The following is a 17,386-nucleotide window of genomic DNA, read 5'->3' as shown; positions in this document are numbered from 1 at the left end:
CCTAACATCTCTGCATGTGTCCTGTACTCCACTTCAGACCATAGAGAACGCTCTAGGTCATTGCCCAACAAACATTCTACTGGGAGGTCTGCACTAACCACAACCCTTTTGAGGCCAGTTACCCCTCCCCATGAGAAGTTAACAACTGCCACACTATGTGAAGTAGTGGCATTGCTGGCATTGGTCACCAGGTAATTCTCACCTGGTATGTACTGTCCAGGGTCCACAAAGCCTGGTGTCACCATAGTGACACTGGCACATATGTCCCTGTAGGCTTGAGCCACTTTTTCATTAATTAAAGGAGTCTGTCTGTACTTGCCCAGGTTACTGGGGCTCACAGTCAGGGACAAATCAATGTCCCCATCACAGATCAAGACTACCTGTGTCAGGGTTCTGTCTAAGTCAGAATCTCCTTCAGTTCCCATAGTGATTCCCACTACACCCTTTGTCTGGGGACCAACACTGCTAACAGTAGTACTGGGAGCAGGTGCCTTAGGGGCAACAGTGTTGGGGGCTCCACCCTGCTTACAATCACTAGTCCAGTGAGTTGTACTCTTGCAATGATTGCACCAGGGTTTCTTTTGACCTTCTTTCTTCTTTCCCTTGGATTGTTGTTGGGACCCACCCTCCTTAGCAGTAGTTTGGGGCCCTGTTGAGGACTTCTGGTCTTTAGATTTCTGATCTCCACCCTTTTGGTCTGTTTTCTTCTGATCACCCCCTTGGCCCTGGTTCTGGTTCTTTTGCTTAACCCTGGTTCTGACCCATTTGTCTGCCTTCTTTCCCAATTCTTGGGGAGAGGTCAGATCAGAGTCAACCAAGTGTTGATGCAGTTGCTGGTTTTGACAGTTATTTAAAATCTGTTCTCTCATCATCAAATTGTACAATCCTGTATAATCAGATACCTTACTTCCCAGCAACCAACCCTCCAAATCCTTAGTGGCACATTCAATGTATTCAGACCAGTCCTGAGTCTGTGTCTTTTGGGTGTCTCTGAACATTAACCTGTACTGTTCAGTGGTTAAGCCTAACCCATCAACTAGGACACTCTTCAGGACTCTGTAATTTCTGACATCCTCTTCTCTAGTAGTGAGGAGTCTGTCTCTGCCTCTTCCTTCAAAGGAGAGCCAGAGGATTGCTGCCCACTGGTCTTCAGGAACCTGCTGCACTTTGCAGGCTCTCTCAAGAGCAGTCATCCATTTGTGGATGTCATCCCCACTTTTGTAGGGGGGCACAACCTTAGACAGGTTCCTATTATCAAAGACCCTATCTTTGTCCTTAGGGACAATGTTGCCACCAGTGGGTATAGACCCACTCTCTTTAGGTTGCCTAGCTTTGTTCAGTTTTTCTTCCATCAGGGCTACCTCTAGCTCCTGCTTCCTGATCCTCAGCTGGGCTTCCTGCATTCTGGCCTCATGTTCCCTCCTCTGAGGGGTGGTCATCCTTCTCCTGGAGTGACCTTGAGAGCCTCTAGAGGCATGAGAAGCATTAGAGTCACCTGAGCGATTCCTTTGCCTCCCAGATCCCTGGTTAAGTCCACTAGGGAGATCCAATGGGATGATCCCATTGTCAGTCCCCAGTAGCCTTAAGTTAGCTGGGCCACGTATAACACTTGGCACTGGGCTAGTTCTCCCTTCATCCTCACTCACTTCTGTATCCCCACCACTTTCCTCCTCTGTAGTATGATTCTCATCTAAGGGGTGGCTATTGGGAAGGGGTACTTCAGTGGCATCTTCAGAAGGGGGGCCTCCTGTTCCTGACCCTAAGGGGCCTAACTGGGAGGCTTTCCTGAGAGCTTTCTGATCTTCATCAGCCTGTAAAAGCTCCCTGAGTTCAGCAGAAGTAGGATTCTTGGGCTGTTTAAGGCCCCTGATATTTGCCAACTGCCTGAGCTCATTTTGATTAAGGGTAGCAAAGATGGATGGTGCCCTCTGGGGGTCACTCTCAACAGAGATGGGTACAGTGGACCCCTCTGCCCCAGCCATTGCTCTTAAGTGTGCGTGGATGTGTTGCAATCTACCTACACTTGGGTTTACCTACTAAACCTATCTAGTAGTTGTAGTCAGGGTGTGCTACTCCCTTTGCTCTACAACAACTAAGTTCAGTAGAACTTATGTATATCTAATCTTGTTTTATATGTACCTATAGGTACCTATGTGATCTTTCAATTGGTAACCAAGAGATTACAATGGTAAAACACAGCAAGCTCAAATCCCACCGCTGCTCACCAATGTGAGAAGTTGGCCTGGTATATGATGTTCACTAGTTAAAGTGACCGCCTTGTGCCATGCCAAGCAACCCTTATGGTGTGGTTGTAAGTCAACCTTTTCGGACTAGCTGCCCGAGGCTAAACTCGTGAAACGTGTTAAGCAGACTGTTTTACCAAATGTAACCCCCCTTTATACCAATGAAAGGACACCACACAGATATATATTGAAAATATATATGTATTTATTTCTCAAAGTATCCCCTAGACTCTTTATGAGCACAGGAGCACAAATCGTTAAACAAGAATACGTTAGAATACACAGAAGTTGCACTTTATATGGATAGGCCCTGGTGGCCGCTCAAACCATATACTAAAATAGTGGTATAAGTACCACGAACAGAAAAGGGAAAATGCCTAGGGCCTCTAGAATCGCTGGGCCTACAAGGAGCTAACTTTAGTTAGTGACCATGAGGTCCACGGGTTGCGTGTGCAGAGCAAATAGTCACACGCAGGCTCCCATAGGTTTTCAATGGGTGCGTAAAAGTTACAAAGTTACTGCAAAAAGGATCTCCCGGATGGACTTTGAACTCAAGATTGGAAACACAGACACTAGAGATGATACTCTACACTTGGGAACCGGAGTGCCAGCTTTACCTCACCCACAGGAAGCGGGTGCATAGGTGTCGAAGTGCGTCGGGTTTCTTCTATCTGTTCAGTGGAGCCTGAAGACAAAGATGCTGCAGGCGGTCGGTCCGGAAGAGATGCGGAGGATGCAAGAGTGGATCGGAGTTGTAGAAGACCTGTAAGCAGAGGGGACAGTGTTCACAGTCACTAGCCAGTGACCAGCGTGGCACCAGGTGGGTACCAGGCGATGTCGGGTGCAAACAGGAAGAAAGGTGCAGCTTGTCTCTGCAGCCACGTGGTCCCTGAAGGTCGACGACATCCAGGAGTCGGTTCACGAGCTGTCCCACGCAGGCTCTCGCTGTCGGCGGTGTCGGTGACTTGATCGAAGCAAACAAGCCTTGGCAAAAGCAATTGTTGTGGAAAACGAAATAAGCTGATGGTTCTGACCAGCAAGGTCAGAGGGACTGCTCCTTTGGAGGGGAGCAAGGGCCAGTCTGGAGCAACCAGACCAGCAGTGTATTTCTTGAAGTTCGTCGCCAAGATGGCCACTAGCCAGCGGGCCAGCAACCGGTTAGGCGCGTCGAGTGGCAAAATGCAGAAGGGCCCCACGCAGATCGTGGAGATGCTGGAGGGCTCACCTTTGGTGCAGATGCTGCTCGGGTGTTGGGCTTCTCAGATCCCAAAGCACAACTTGGAGGGAGCCTCGGTTGTTGCACTTGCAGCTTGTCGTGGTCGTTTCAAGATGTCTGGCTCCACGTGTCTCGTTGCCTCCACGGGTCTCTCTTTTTCAGGGACTGTGGATCGGGCGGTGAGAGGTCTGGAGGTCCAGGTCTTGTCAGTCTCTGGGCTCGGGCTCCGGCAGGAGGCGGCGGCAAAGCAGACGTTGATTCGCTGGATGGTGCTTGCGTTAGCAAGGTGGTCACTCCCTGACCACAGGGGAGATTTCCTTCAGTCTTCTGTGCAGCAGAATGTCGAAGTTCCCGTCTTCTTCTTAGTTTCAAGTTGATTCCAAGATGTCTGAAGTCTTAGGACACAGCTCCTACCTTTAAGCGGATTCTAGGGGCCGGACTACCTGCTAGGTCCCTCCCTATGGGTGGGACCAGGAAGGGGGGTGGTTACACCCCCAATCCTTTGTCCAGCTCACCCCAGGCCCGGGACTGGTGTGCCCCAGGACCGGTTTGAACTGGCATATGCACCGAGGCTCCTTGTGAGCCTCAGGCATGTCTGGTTCCTTTCAAGCCCTACCTGACCAATACACAAAATCCTGTCTGTGGTGGTGCACGCACCTCCCCTGGCAGGAAACCCTTTGTCCACACCTCCCAAGCTGGAAGGACTCCCAGCAGCAGGAGGGCAGACTTGTGTCTGTGGTGGCAGCATCCATTTTGTGGAGCTGAGGCTATGTCTGATTTTACCCGGGTTTCAGGTACTGTACATGTCGTGTCCCTCTAGAAGGGTGGAATGCTAACCCCGTCGCCAGAATTGGCGAGGGGTTAGTATTCCAATTCGTATGACACCTTACTCGACATGTTTTGATAAAGCCAAACCAAAGATAGCATTTAACCGCGAGGTTCATAATGCACTTAAGAGTATATGGTATGACGATATCTGGAAACAGTAGAAGGAAGTTGTTCCGACCACTGCAGACAGGCTCAGCTCATGCCAGAGCACCATCTCACATGGAACCAAGCACTCTGCCTTCAGGATTGTTAAGGCCTGCCATAGGAGTGACTTATAGGTTAACATGTGTCCCATTTAAGGTTAGGTATAGGTACACTACACCTAAGTAAGAGGTGGTTACACCAACTTACCCCAGCTGAGTGATCAGCCAGTTGTGTCAAATTTGTTAGGCCAGGCCAGGGGTGGCACAATACATGCTTCAGCCCCTGGTAGGCCTTAGATACACCAATGCCCTGGGTACCTAGTGTACACTGGTACAGGGGCTCACAGGGTGATCCACTTCCAATTGGTTATGCACCTAGGGTGCATAGTGTAAATTTAGTAGAGAGAACAGCAGGCTGGGGGTCTGATTGGCAGGCCCACAGCCTCAATATGTCAAAAACCAGTGAAGCAAAAAGCAAACATTTGGGGTGACCATAGGATAGCAGACCCTACTCTCCTACAGTCAGACTACAGATAGTTAAACGTGGCCGGGGGGCAGTGGCAGTGCCTTTTTTCTTTATACTCTGTGACTTTTCATACAGTGGTTTCAAGGCATCGGACGCAAGGATGCGCGGGGTGGAGATATGCAGGCGGCAATATGATTCCGGTGGGTGGGAGAGGGCTGTGTATGTTCCATCAGGCATACCACGATACAGGCAACGAAATCGGAATTGTACCTAACAGATGGGGTCCAGCGTGGGGTTGGAATTCTTCATCCTCGCTATATGGGGGAGCGTTAGCGCTAGATCTGAAGGTGAAGCTGTTTTTTGGGGGGAGGGCGAGAGCGCCAGTAGGCTCCTCGCCCTGTGGCAGGGTCCCGGGCCAGGAAAATGGCGGGGACTCCTGTTTGACGGGGACTGGCCAATCCTGGAACAAGGAGGGCAGTCAATGGGGCTCTGGGCTGGCGGGAGAGGGGGCCGTCCTGCTGGTGGCCCTGGACTCTCCGGCCCTACCCGAGATGCCGGTGCTTGAAGGAAGCAACTTGGTAAAAGCTGGTGCGCAAGGAAAGGCGCAAAGCAGTGCTCTGGTGGCCGCGTCTAGGAGGTAGACGACGGGTAGTTGCCTGAAATGGAAGCAATGGAGTTGGGTTGTGTCCTGTTGGTACAACCCGCATACCGTGTGTCTCGGGAGATCCTGAACTGTAAATACAATTGCAACTGTAACCTGTGGTTCAAACGAATACTGTGCAACCCAATGTTATCAATGTGTGTTGGATTGGTTAATTAAAGTTGGTCTAATGTTGACAGTGCATATACAAATAAAGATGGCGTTATCTGAGAATTAATAAAGACTACGCAGTGAAGACCATCCACTGGTATGGTGCCTTTTGTGGTGGGAAAAGAGGGGGCAAGTGTGGTGGGACGAATCGCACGTTATATGCCTACTATTGCCGCAGGGCCCGGGATTCCAAGAAAAAGCCCATTTCCCGGGAAATTGTTTCGCTTTGCAGGGCTCTGACCTCTGTCGCTCTTTCCTGGAGACATATGTGTTGGTTCGCTGACCTTGCTGCTTAAGAAGTCACATGGAGGAGACGCCCCCACCTCCTCCCGTCCTCCAATCATCCGTGAGGTTGAAAGGAAGATGGATGCAGACGGCAGCGTTTGCCACAGCTTTGAGTTCATCCCTGCTCAATGCCTGTTTAAAACAGCCGTAATTGGCAAAGCTCTTTTTTAACTGACTTATAACTTTTCGAGCCGACCTTCCTTCCGTCTTTGTATACACATGAACAGTGCAACCAAAGGAGACAGATCGCAAGCGAAAGAAGATAAAAGAGTTTGTTCGTTTAAATGTATGTCAGACGGGGATTTGACGGGTCAGTACGTTTGGAAAGATCCAAGAACTGCCACTTCAAATAGGAAATCAGAAGTGAAACCGTCCGCTGCTAAGGCAGGTGGACAGCTGTTAGGAAAGGTGAAGGTACAGTTTGTGCCAAGGTTCAAACAGTGCATTCCTGGATGCCTACAAGTCATTTAGCCTTGAAAGTTTTTTTTCTTAATGCATTTTATATGCTGAAATAAATTGTGCCTGCACCTTTGTAGTGGTAATCATTTTGCAGCCCTAAGAAGCAGATTTCCGCACCATATTAGGTAAATTCCAACGGACCTAAATCTTTAAGATTTTGTGCGGCTAGCTTGAGGTGCTCCGGACTTACTCCTGAATTCCTGGAGTAACTCAGGAGTACTGCAAATATAAGTCACTCCTACTCACAGCAACATTTCATGAATTAGTCACGTTATTTGAAGCAAGCTGAACACACGCAGTTGCTGCACAAACTGAATATATGTGAGGTTTTTAGTGCTACTTACCAGTCACACTATGCTAGGTCATTAGTGCTACTAACCAGTCACACTATGCTAGGTCATTAGTGCTACTAACCAGTCACACTATGCTAGGTCACTCGCTTAAACGACTGATTACAAAATCCTTTGCTTGAGAGATTTACTGGCAACACCTTTAAATAGCTTGTGTGCCTGGTCACTTTGTAATGTTTGCAGTTGTTTTACAATGTTTGCACGTTTTGCATATTTATTTGCATAATGCTAAGCATATGGCCAAGGCCACGTCACAGAACTGAATGAGAGATGACACGCCCAATGGTCGATTCAGCGAGTTAGATGCTGGAATGAGGCAGAAGAAGGTGGAAAACCAGAGCAAACGGCTTGGATGTCTCACAGAGCCAAGGAGGGGTGGTCCCCACAGAGCCTGATCACGAGGCACATGTCTCCCTAAATGTAAGCACTGAATGAATACTGTGCTGCATGTCCATCATAGATTGCCTCTTGAAAACAATTTGCTTTTCACAAATATGTGCAGGAAAAGCTGTGGGGTTTGAATAATAACAAGTCAATTGTGGTAGGATGGGGATTATGGGTGTGTTCTTGGACTCTCTTTCTACATGTACAGCCACACCAGTGGAATATAAGTAACAATGCAATTGAGGCAGTATTGATAACGAGGCCAAAACCAGTTTAGATGTAACATAGGCCACAGTTAGACTTTATAGTAAATTATTTTGAATGGTCTGAAAGAATAATGTTAAACAATTAAGTCATCTCGTTAGGTGCTGCCTAGTTCTGCCAATGAAGCTTGAAGGTCAATCTTGAAGGTCAGCAGCTTGAAGGCCATTGTGTATGCTGTCAAAAATGCCCATAAAGTGAAGTGGTGAGCAGCCTCAGGCCCACTCTGGGACAGTCCTGAAAAAAAAGTGTCATGCTTTTCAGGCAATTTTGTAAAATGAACCCAAAATTATGCAGTATTATGCATAAATTATGCTAGATGCCACGCTAAGCTTGTGCTACACTGATATGAAAAAAAAGACAGGAAGGTACACTTTACACTAAAAAAACTGGCATGGTCTTTGTGGTGAGAGATGTGTGTGAGGCAGCCTCGTTTGGACTAGGGTGTGTCACATTCACTTTTGCCTTCTTCTGCCTGCCTGGACTACTACTATACCACTCATCCTACTCTAGCTTTAACCATATTCCCATACCATTTGTATGTTTTCCTTTTTCTCTGCTAGTATGCTGCCTTGTTCCCTTCCTCTGTGTTTACTTGTCTTATTTTACATATTTTTGTCTTTATTGTTTTTGTCCCCACCCACTGAATCATATAACATGAATCTCCTTCCCTGGACCCTCGCATCCACATCTTACATCATACTACTATCCCTAGTGTTCCCCGCCCTCCACAGGACCCCTCCTCTCAGCTACTTTCCTTTAACCAACACTCAGACTTAATGGCATGTCTGTACAAGCTATCTCTCCAAGTGAACCTTCTCATTTAAGAAGTCCATGAACTGTTAGCCCTCTCGCTTAACCATCTGCCCCTGCTCAATTCTCTGAGGTCCTCAAGAAAAATATCCACAGTCCCCACGAGAGCACCCCCGGGCCTGGCCCAGCATACCTCTCACCCTATTTCCAGAACCCTACCCGTCCCTACCACTCCTCCGTCCTAAAAGAACAATGGTCGAACTGGTGTTCACTGAGATTGAGGAACTACTCCTCTCTTACTCAACCACTCTATAAATGGACAAGGTCCCTATGACCCAAATTCAAACCATTGTTTTCCAACCTACACAGGGAACCCTCATACAAACACAGAGTTGTAAATAGCGACAACCTCAAGCAAGTGAATATCGCCCAGACTCCTCCCTCACACACACCCATAAGACTGAAATGTTCATTATTCAACTGTAGATCAGCTAACAAACATGCCTCAGAGATCTACGATCTCATCCAAAACAATGAGCTAGAGATCATCATCCTCACGAAAACATGGTTAAATTTTTCCTCCACCCCCATTCTAGATCTCCTAGTGCCCCCCTAGTCACGACATAATCCGTATAGCCAGAACCACAAAACTGGGTGGTGGATTAGCTTGCATATATCGTAACACACTATCTGTCTCCCACATGGAGATCCCCTCTTCACCTTTAGTTGAATACCTTTGTCTCAACATCTCTAGGAACCACATCCCGGTTTGCAAACTTCAAAGTTTCTACCACCCTCCTGGCGATAACCTCCTCTTCACTGAACACCTAATGGAAATTATATCTCCCAATGATGACCCATCAGTATCCCAAATATACCTTGGTGATTTCAACCTCTACTAGTCCAAACCCAATGACCAAGCAGTGAGCTGCCTTAACGCCTTCCTATCTGACCTGGACCATATCCAATTCTGTGATCGGCCAACACACAACAAAGGAGAAATTCTGGACCTCATTATCTCAAAAGTCAATGTCAACACATTGGAGGGCCTTACCCCATGTGATTGGTCCAACCATTACAGCATCTTCTTCCTTATCAACAAGGAGGTGATACGGAAAATGGTCCAACCAAAGAAAATTAAACAGTGGAAAAGACACCTCAGGAATATTAACACGGACGGTCTAGCTATCGACTGTAAAAATGCCTTGTCTCCCCAAACTGACATGACTGATGTACATGATTTCACTGTTTTCTATAACTCCATTATCTCCGATATCATGGACTCAATAGCTGCTCTACAGCAAAAAAATGCCTCCTCCAAAACCTCCAAACCATAGTTCAAGGGCAACCTAAAGTCTGAACGCCACAACTAAAGGGCTGCTGAACGTCTATGGGGATTCAAACCTTCTATCTATCATCTAAAAGTCCTTAGATCGGTTAGGAGTTCTTACAATAAAAAAATCAAGACAATTAAGGCTGATTACTTCAGGGTCCAACTCACTCAAGCCTCAAATCGTCCCCAAAAACGTTTCGAAATTGTCAAACAGCAATCAGCTATAGCTCCCAAGCACTTCGAATCAACAGCCAACTCACCCCCCTGCAACGATCTGGCTATCTTCTTCACGGATAAAACTAAGCTCATCAGTCTTGAGCTTGAATCTAAGAGACCCTATTTACACCCTCGGTGAGTGCAGCTGACCATGCCGTCTCTGAGAGTCTAAAGCCACTTAGTATTAGCACCCAAGAACATGGCGACCTGGAGCTCCTTCTCCTCCCTCAGTGAAAACGACATCTACAAATCTCTGCTGAACATTAGCCCCTCTAATCATTTCAGCGACCCTTTACCCATGTCTATCTTCAAAGAAATCAAGGGTGCCCTTATTCCCCTTTGGACAAAGATTGTCAATGCCTCCTTATCTCAAGGCAAGATCCCAGAATGTCTAACCCATTCTCAAAAAACCCATCTTCAACATCCCTACTCTGGCTAAGCTCCTTGAAAAATGCATCCAATCGCAACTCTGCTCGCACATTGAGGCTTTCAATCTCTTGGATCAGCATCAATCTGGGTTTAGGAGCGGTCATAGTACTGAATCCGCGCTCCTTCACATCATGGATGACATCCTAAAATTGTTAGACCATAACGAATCCTGCCTACTAATACTCCTTGATCTTTCTTCTGCATTTGACACGGTTAATCACAATATCCTCTTAACCATTCTGGAACACAGGATGGGCCTATCCGCTCGGGTACTGCAATGGTTCACTTCCTTCACAATAGATCCCTAAGAGTGAAGGTGAACCATATGCTATCCCAAACATCCACAGTCTCCATGGGGGTCCCGCAAGGGTCAGCACTCTCTCCCATACTCTTCAATATTTTCCTGGAACCACTATCATGCACTCTTAAATCAATGAACATTCTTTTTCATATGTACGCGGATGATACGCAACTATTCCTGAAAATCAACTCATCGGAAGACCTCATCTCACTCAACTCCTCCCTGAGGATTACCCAAACAGGCTAACTGAGTACCATCTCCTGCTCAACACCACCAAAACGGAATTCCTTCTCATATCCCCTCCTAAACACACCCCCAAGATTGACCTCTGGATGAAGCACCTCACCACCTTCAACTGCTCCCCTATTATCATGGATTCAGCTAAATCTCTCGGAATCACCCTAGACTCACACCTGAACATGAAGAAAAACATTAGTATGATGCGTAACGGCAAAAACTACCAAATGAGGCTTCTTAGAAATCTAAAACCATTCCTCCCTCAAGAGGATCTCAAGATGGTGGTTCAAGCGCTTGTCCTGCCGAGACTAGACTATGGTAGTGCAACGTTGTGTGGCCTATCCAAACATACCTTGGCCCCACTCAGGGTGGCATTGAATGCAGCTTCCAGACTCATCACTGACACAAAAAGAAATGATCACATCTACCCAGTTCTTAGATCTCTAAAGTAGCTACCCTATCAAGCAAGAATTCAACTAACGATTGTCTGTCTAACGCACAAAGCCCTCCACCTCAAAACCCCTGGCTACCTGGCTCAAAAACTAGAACTGTCGGGGGGAGAGGGGGCAGGAAGACCATCAAGAAGTCCTAACTTTCTATTACTGAAACCCCAGACCTTTTGCAAAAAAAGAACAAGACTCCGAGCCTTCTCTTGCTCGGCACCGAAGATCTGGAACTCGCTCCCTCTGGAAATCCGCAGAATTCCTTATACAGCTGCTTTCAAACATGAAGTAAAAACACTCCTAATGGACAGGTTCCTGCTGTAAATAACCATCAGTACTCTGTTTTCCTCAAGACTTGTATTACCCAGTATTGTCTACCTTATTGTACCAAGACATTTCTTGTGCACTTCCTTGTATTTTTATTGGCTTATCTTGTTATCCCCTACTATTGCCTTACAATGTACCCTTTTTACCTTGCTACCTCTCCCATTACTGTGAAGCGCTCTGATATCTCTCGGGGTCTTGTTCGTGCTATACAAAACTTTTTAAATAAAATAAATAAATTAATTAATGAGGGGGGTCCCCGTCTTGTAAGCACAGGGCAGGTGTGCCCCTCAACATTATTTCATTGGTGGTGGCTGTACTACTTTTTTCTGTACTGCGCCTCCTCCCTCTCATGTTGGCACCTGCAATGGCTGCTCCCTCCTACTAGATAGGGAGGGTAGGAAAAACATTTGTAGGTATTTGTAGGACAAGGAAGAAACCCTGTTATGATTCAGATAAAAGGAGAAAGGGGTGACAATGAGAGTTTCCCAAGAAATAGATTTGAGTTACTATGCACATGTGCTTACTGTGGTCTGTACTAATGATCAGTCTCCTCTTGATCTTTTTTCCTATCAGGGCAGAAACAGAAAAGGGCCAGGAGACCTGGAAGGACCAGCACCACCACCACGGGTTTGCCACTCAAGGAGTAAGCCAAAGTTTGGCATCCTTTGCCTAGCACTGAACCCCGCAGTTCTACCACCACCCTTCTTGTGCGATGCGCATTGAAGCTCTTGAAGAACATCACTGCATGACTGTGGAACAGAAATGACAGTCTGGCCTCGGTGGCAAGGAGGCTTAACCACATGGTCAGTGTGGCATCCAGAAACATGCTGCCTGGTGACACATACAATCTCTGGTAAGCTCTCAGCACAGTTCTATCAAACTATTGGAATTATTTTGCCACAGTAGTTGGCCAAAAGCATGTGGCATGGTTAGCTAAAATAATTATGTGGAATGAAAGCACAAGTTAATTGTGCAACCTCCATTAATATACTACATTTTTATGCATGTGTGCAGTTTTAGCACACTTGTTTTAAATGCTGTCTCGGCAAATAGTTCAAGTCATCAACAGCTGAACAACAACCTTTAATTAGCAGCGACTAAAAAAGAATCACTTATTTAACCCTTGCAAAGAGTCTGCCATGTCAACTATTCCCCACACATATGGTTTTCTTTGTATATTCGTCCAACCATTTGATCCAAAAACCTTTTTTTTTTAGTTATGCAGGTGGTGGTGACCGACGAAGTCCCAAACCTGGTCCATCAAAAAGGAAGCTTCATCACACACTACAGATTTCTCTGCAGAAGATCACTTGCCAGACCACCCATCATGCGGGCATCCCCTTCCCTGAAATTAGTGATGAAAATTTGGCCATGAACAAGTAAATGAATGAATGAATGAATTGTAAATCACGGCAGCTGCCCAACAAGGGTGTCCTGGCACTTAAAGAAAAGAAACATTAAAGGAGGATGGGATCAGATTTATCAAATCTTAACTTATTACAGATGCACGTTAGACTAATCAAGTCTAAAACTATTTGGGAAAGGAAATGTGATTAGATTACAATTTTATGCCAAGGGGTAAATCATTTCAGATGTTTTAAGAAAAGCAAGGAAAAGAATGGCCTGCAGCTCAAGATCTTTTAACTTTGGTAATAAATCCAAGCTACTCGAAGCAGAACACAGAGCATGTTTTTGCCAGTAGTCTAAAATACAAGATTGCATAGTAGTCAGTCCTAAACCAGAGAAAGCTATATATAAAGTCAATATTCAGTGCCTTAAAAGTAAGTAGTTTCTGAATCAGGAACCAATGTAAATTACAGAGATGTTGAGAAATTGAATGATTTGCTGGAATTGTTAGCAATAACCTAGCTGCGCTATTCTGTAAAAGCTGAAATCTGTCAAAAAGCTTATTGGGAGTTCAAAGATAAAGTAAATTACAGTAATTGAGATGGAATAAAATCACCACCAATAGTACTGATTTCCTATGTTCCATGAGAAGCTGAGACAAAACATTGCACTTCAACCATAGGTAATAAAAACAGGTGGAGCTTAATTTGTTTATCCGATGGGTAAATGAAAGCATAATCAAAGAGAACACCGGGACGTCTTGCAGTCACAGATGGTGTATGTGGGTGGCCCAGTTCTGGTGGCCACCAGAGAGAGGACCCGGTGGAAGAGGGTCTGTCAAAAACTAACACATCTGTTTTATTGACATTCAGCTTTACAGAGTGGTCGGCCATTCATCTGTCTTCTGCTGAAATGCATGCTATAAAATTGGCCTGGGTATCTTCTGCATAAGACGGCTGTTGGAATCTAAACCAACGTATAGGAGCAACTGGAGTAGAGATGTGCAAAATTCATGCAATTTGCTTTTGCATAATCATGCAAGATGTTGTCCAAATTATGTGAAATAATGCATAATTATGTGAAATGCAAATCCATAATTTTGGGGTGTATTTTAACACAAAATGCATCCTTTTGCAAATTGTTGCCACGAGGATGCATTTCTGACTAAAAAATAATGCAAAGAATCAAAATCATCATGAATAACAACTGATTGAAGTCTGTAGTTTCCATGTCTTTGCTGTAATTTTTTATAGTGAATGCTGCATAACTACGTGAAGAGACATTAAAGCCTAATTTTGTGGCTCTTACATAGGAAGCGTAATGTGAAAATACACTAATTGCATCATGCAATTTACATTCTGGTCAGGCTTTAAAATGATCCTTCTATAATCATTAAACCAGCTGATAATGGTAGTGTTTGGGGCACCACTGATTACCAAAAAGAAGTATTGAGACAAATAAGCAATCCTGAGTTCTATAGGAAAGTCCAAGGTGATCCAACTCAAGAAATTCAAGGCAAATTATCGCTAATTCTGAAACAAGGATTTGATCAAGGTTTTATTAGACCAAAATATATATATTTTTTTACAAAGAAACACCCAAGAGTTTGACTGCTATAAATGCTGCCCAAAGTGCATAAAAGTGAGTTAGTACCTCTAGGCCATCCAATAGTGTGCGGATGCGAGTCGGTCTTTGAACCAATATCAAAATATGTGGATTTCTTTATAAAACCATTTTTGGAAGATGTTCCCTCATACTTAAGAGATACTATGAGGCCTCGGTGGACCAGCGCTTTGACACACTGGCGCAAAAGATTGACTCAGTCCACGTGGATGTTGGCCTGGTGAGGGCCGATTTATCCAAGACCAATGACCGGGTCGATTCTTTGGCCCACACCACCTCGGGCCTTACAGCGGACGTGGCGGCCCTCCAAAAGGAGGTGCGCCGGCTTAGCCAGGCAAACGCCCTGATGGATCGTCGACTGGAGGATTCCGAGGGTTGGGCCCGGAGGAACAATGTCCGCATTGTCGGGGTGCCGGAGGGACGTGAGGAGGCGGCGGCGGACCTGTTTGTGGAGGACCTGATTCTCACCCATCTCCAGCCCCGGGGGCTGAGTAAATTCTTTGCGGTGGAACGTGCCCACAGGGTTTCCAGAAGGAAGACCTAAGGCCGGAGCCCCTCCGAGGCCTCTCATTGCCCGGATTTTCAACTTTCGGGACAGAGACGCTATCCTTCAGACTTCTAGGCAACAAGGACCGGTCAGACTTGACAATATGGACGTAAACTTCTATCCTGATTTCACCCCAGCGGTCCAGAAGCAGAGACTGAGCTTTCTCGGAGTCAAACGTCGTCTACGGGACTTGAACCTCAAGTATGCGATGCTTTTTCCAGCTAAGTTGCGGGTGGAGGTGGATGGCCGCACGCACTTTTTTGATCGTCCCGAGGCGGCCGGGGACTGGTTGGACTCCTTGCCCGGGGATCGGGGCCGGGGGGGTGGGGGGAGCGCGGTTGGAGGGGAGGGCTCGCCGGATCAGGACTGAGGGACTAATAGTAGGCCTCGCTCTGGACAACATTGTCGTCATTTTTGACTGTTCGTTAAGTCTCCCTCCTGTGGAGGTGGTACGGGGTCTCTTGGGGGCTCTCCCTCCTCCTCTGGGGGACTAGTTAGTTTAATCATTCATGGGGCGACAGGCACACTGCACTTTGGGGGGGCTGTTTGGGCTCATGCAGGGGTGCAGGGAGGGGGGAGTTCTGTTGGGATGGGTGGGTTGGGGTGGGGTGTTGTTCGTTTTTACCGCAAGGCAAACCCTTTATCGTATTGGTGTTTTTAAGGTGCTCTCGGGGGGACGAATGATGGCTTCTGTATGTGATGGGGGGTAGGGACCTGACTTTATTGTCCTGGAACGTTAACGGACTGGGGGATAGGATTAAGCGAGGTGTGGTCCTGCAGTATTTGAAACGACTTTCGCCAGATGTGGTCTTTCTGCAGGAGACACACCTTATTGGTAATTCCTTTTGTGCCATGAATCGGCGTGGCTATAGCTTGGTGGCCCACTCGGGCTTCACGTCGGGCTCACGGGGGGTGGGCTTCATGGTGAAGAACTCGCTCCCGTTGGAAATAGACGAGGTGCGCCATGATGAGAGGGGACGCTACACTGTCTTAGTGGGGAGAATGGAGGGTAAAGTAGTTGTCTTTGTATCAGTGTACGTCCCACCGGGGTTACAGTCTACGACTTTTGCAGACCTAGGGCGCCTCCTCCTTGACCTTCCGGGGGGGCTTCTGGTGGTTGGGGGGGACTTCAATGCGGTGGTTTCTGGGACCGTGGATCGTCACCCCCCTAGGGACCTCCCCCGGGCGCAGGCGTGGCTGTCCGGCTTCTTAGATACACTGGGATTGGTGGACTGCTGGCGCTTAAAACATCCCACGCAGCTGCAGTACACTTTCCACTCGGGTGCCCATGGTAGCCTCTCACGGCTTGATTATGTCCTTGTCCCTGCGGCCTATGTTGGGAGGGTAGGAGAGGTGCGCCATTTGGCGCGGGGTATTTCAGATCACTCCCCGCTCCTGTTGCACGTTGATGTCTTCCCGAGGGGGGAGGGCAGGGTAGCTCCAATCAATGCCTGGTACCTGCGCGACCCCACCATTCGCGCTGATTTGATTAAATCCTTGCAGCGGTATTTCGATGAGAATGTGGGGTCCGTCCCTTCGGCTATCTCCCTGTGGGAAGCCTTCAAAACAGTTCTTAGAGGGGAGGCCCTCTCCTTTATTTCCCATGCCCGGAGGCGCGAGCAGGAGGAGGTGACCCGGGTGGAGGCCGAAATCGCTGAATTGGAGGGTGATCTAGAGGGTGGGGTGACGGATGCTGCACTACATGTCCTACAACTTAAGCAGGCGGCCTACAGGGCCCTCGTCACGGAGGCGGCCAGGGGCCTCTATAGAGAGCAACAGGGGCGACTGTATGATGTGGGTGATAAGGCTGGTAAACTGCTTGCATGGTTGGATAAAAAGGAGAGAGCGAGTCGTGTGGTCCCGCTGATTGAGAGGATGGATGGTGTGCGTGTCACCGAGCCAGAAGACATTGTCTCTTGTTTCGCGGATTATTTCCGCGAGGTGTATTCCCCGGTTTCTCCCTGCTCGGAGGAGGATTCCCATGCCCTGCTTAGGGATATCGCGCTGCCTTCCCTTTCGGTGGAAGACAGGGTGTCGTTAGATGCCGCCCCTACCTCCGACGAAATTGCCCTCGCCATACGCTCGGTCGCATCCGGCAAGGCCATGGGCCCGAACGGCATCCCTATCGAGTTGTATAAGCTGCGACCGGATGTACTGGCACCCCACCTCCGTGCGATGTTCCTGGTGGCCCACTCTCTGGGCTCCCTCCCGCCGGACCAACGTCTGGCTACAATCGTGGTGATCCACAAGGAAGGGAGACCTCGAGACCGGGTTACATCCTACCGGCCTATCTCGCTCTTGAATGCGGAGCCCAAAATCCTCGCCAAGGTGCTAGCCAACCGGCTGGTCGGTGTGGTGGGCGATCTGGTCCACCAAGACCAGTC

Source organism: Triturus cristatus, chromosome 2_2 (assembly GCF_964204655.1).
Source record: "Triturus cristatus chromosome 2_2, aTriCri1.1, whole genome shotgun sequence".
Classification (NCBI taxonomy): Eukaryota; Metazoa; Chordata; class Amphibia; order Caudata; family Salamandridae; genus Triturus; species Triturus cristatus.
Note: the sequence above shows the minus strand (reverse complement) of the source record.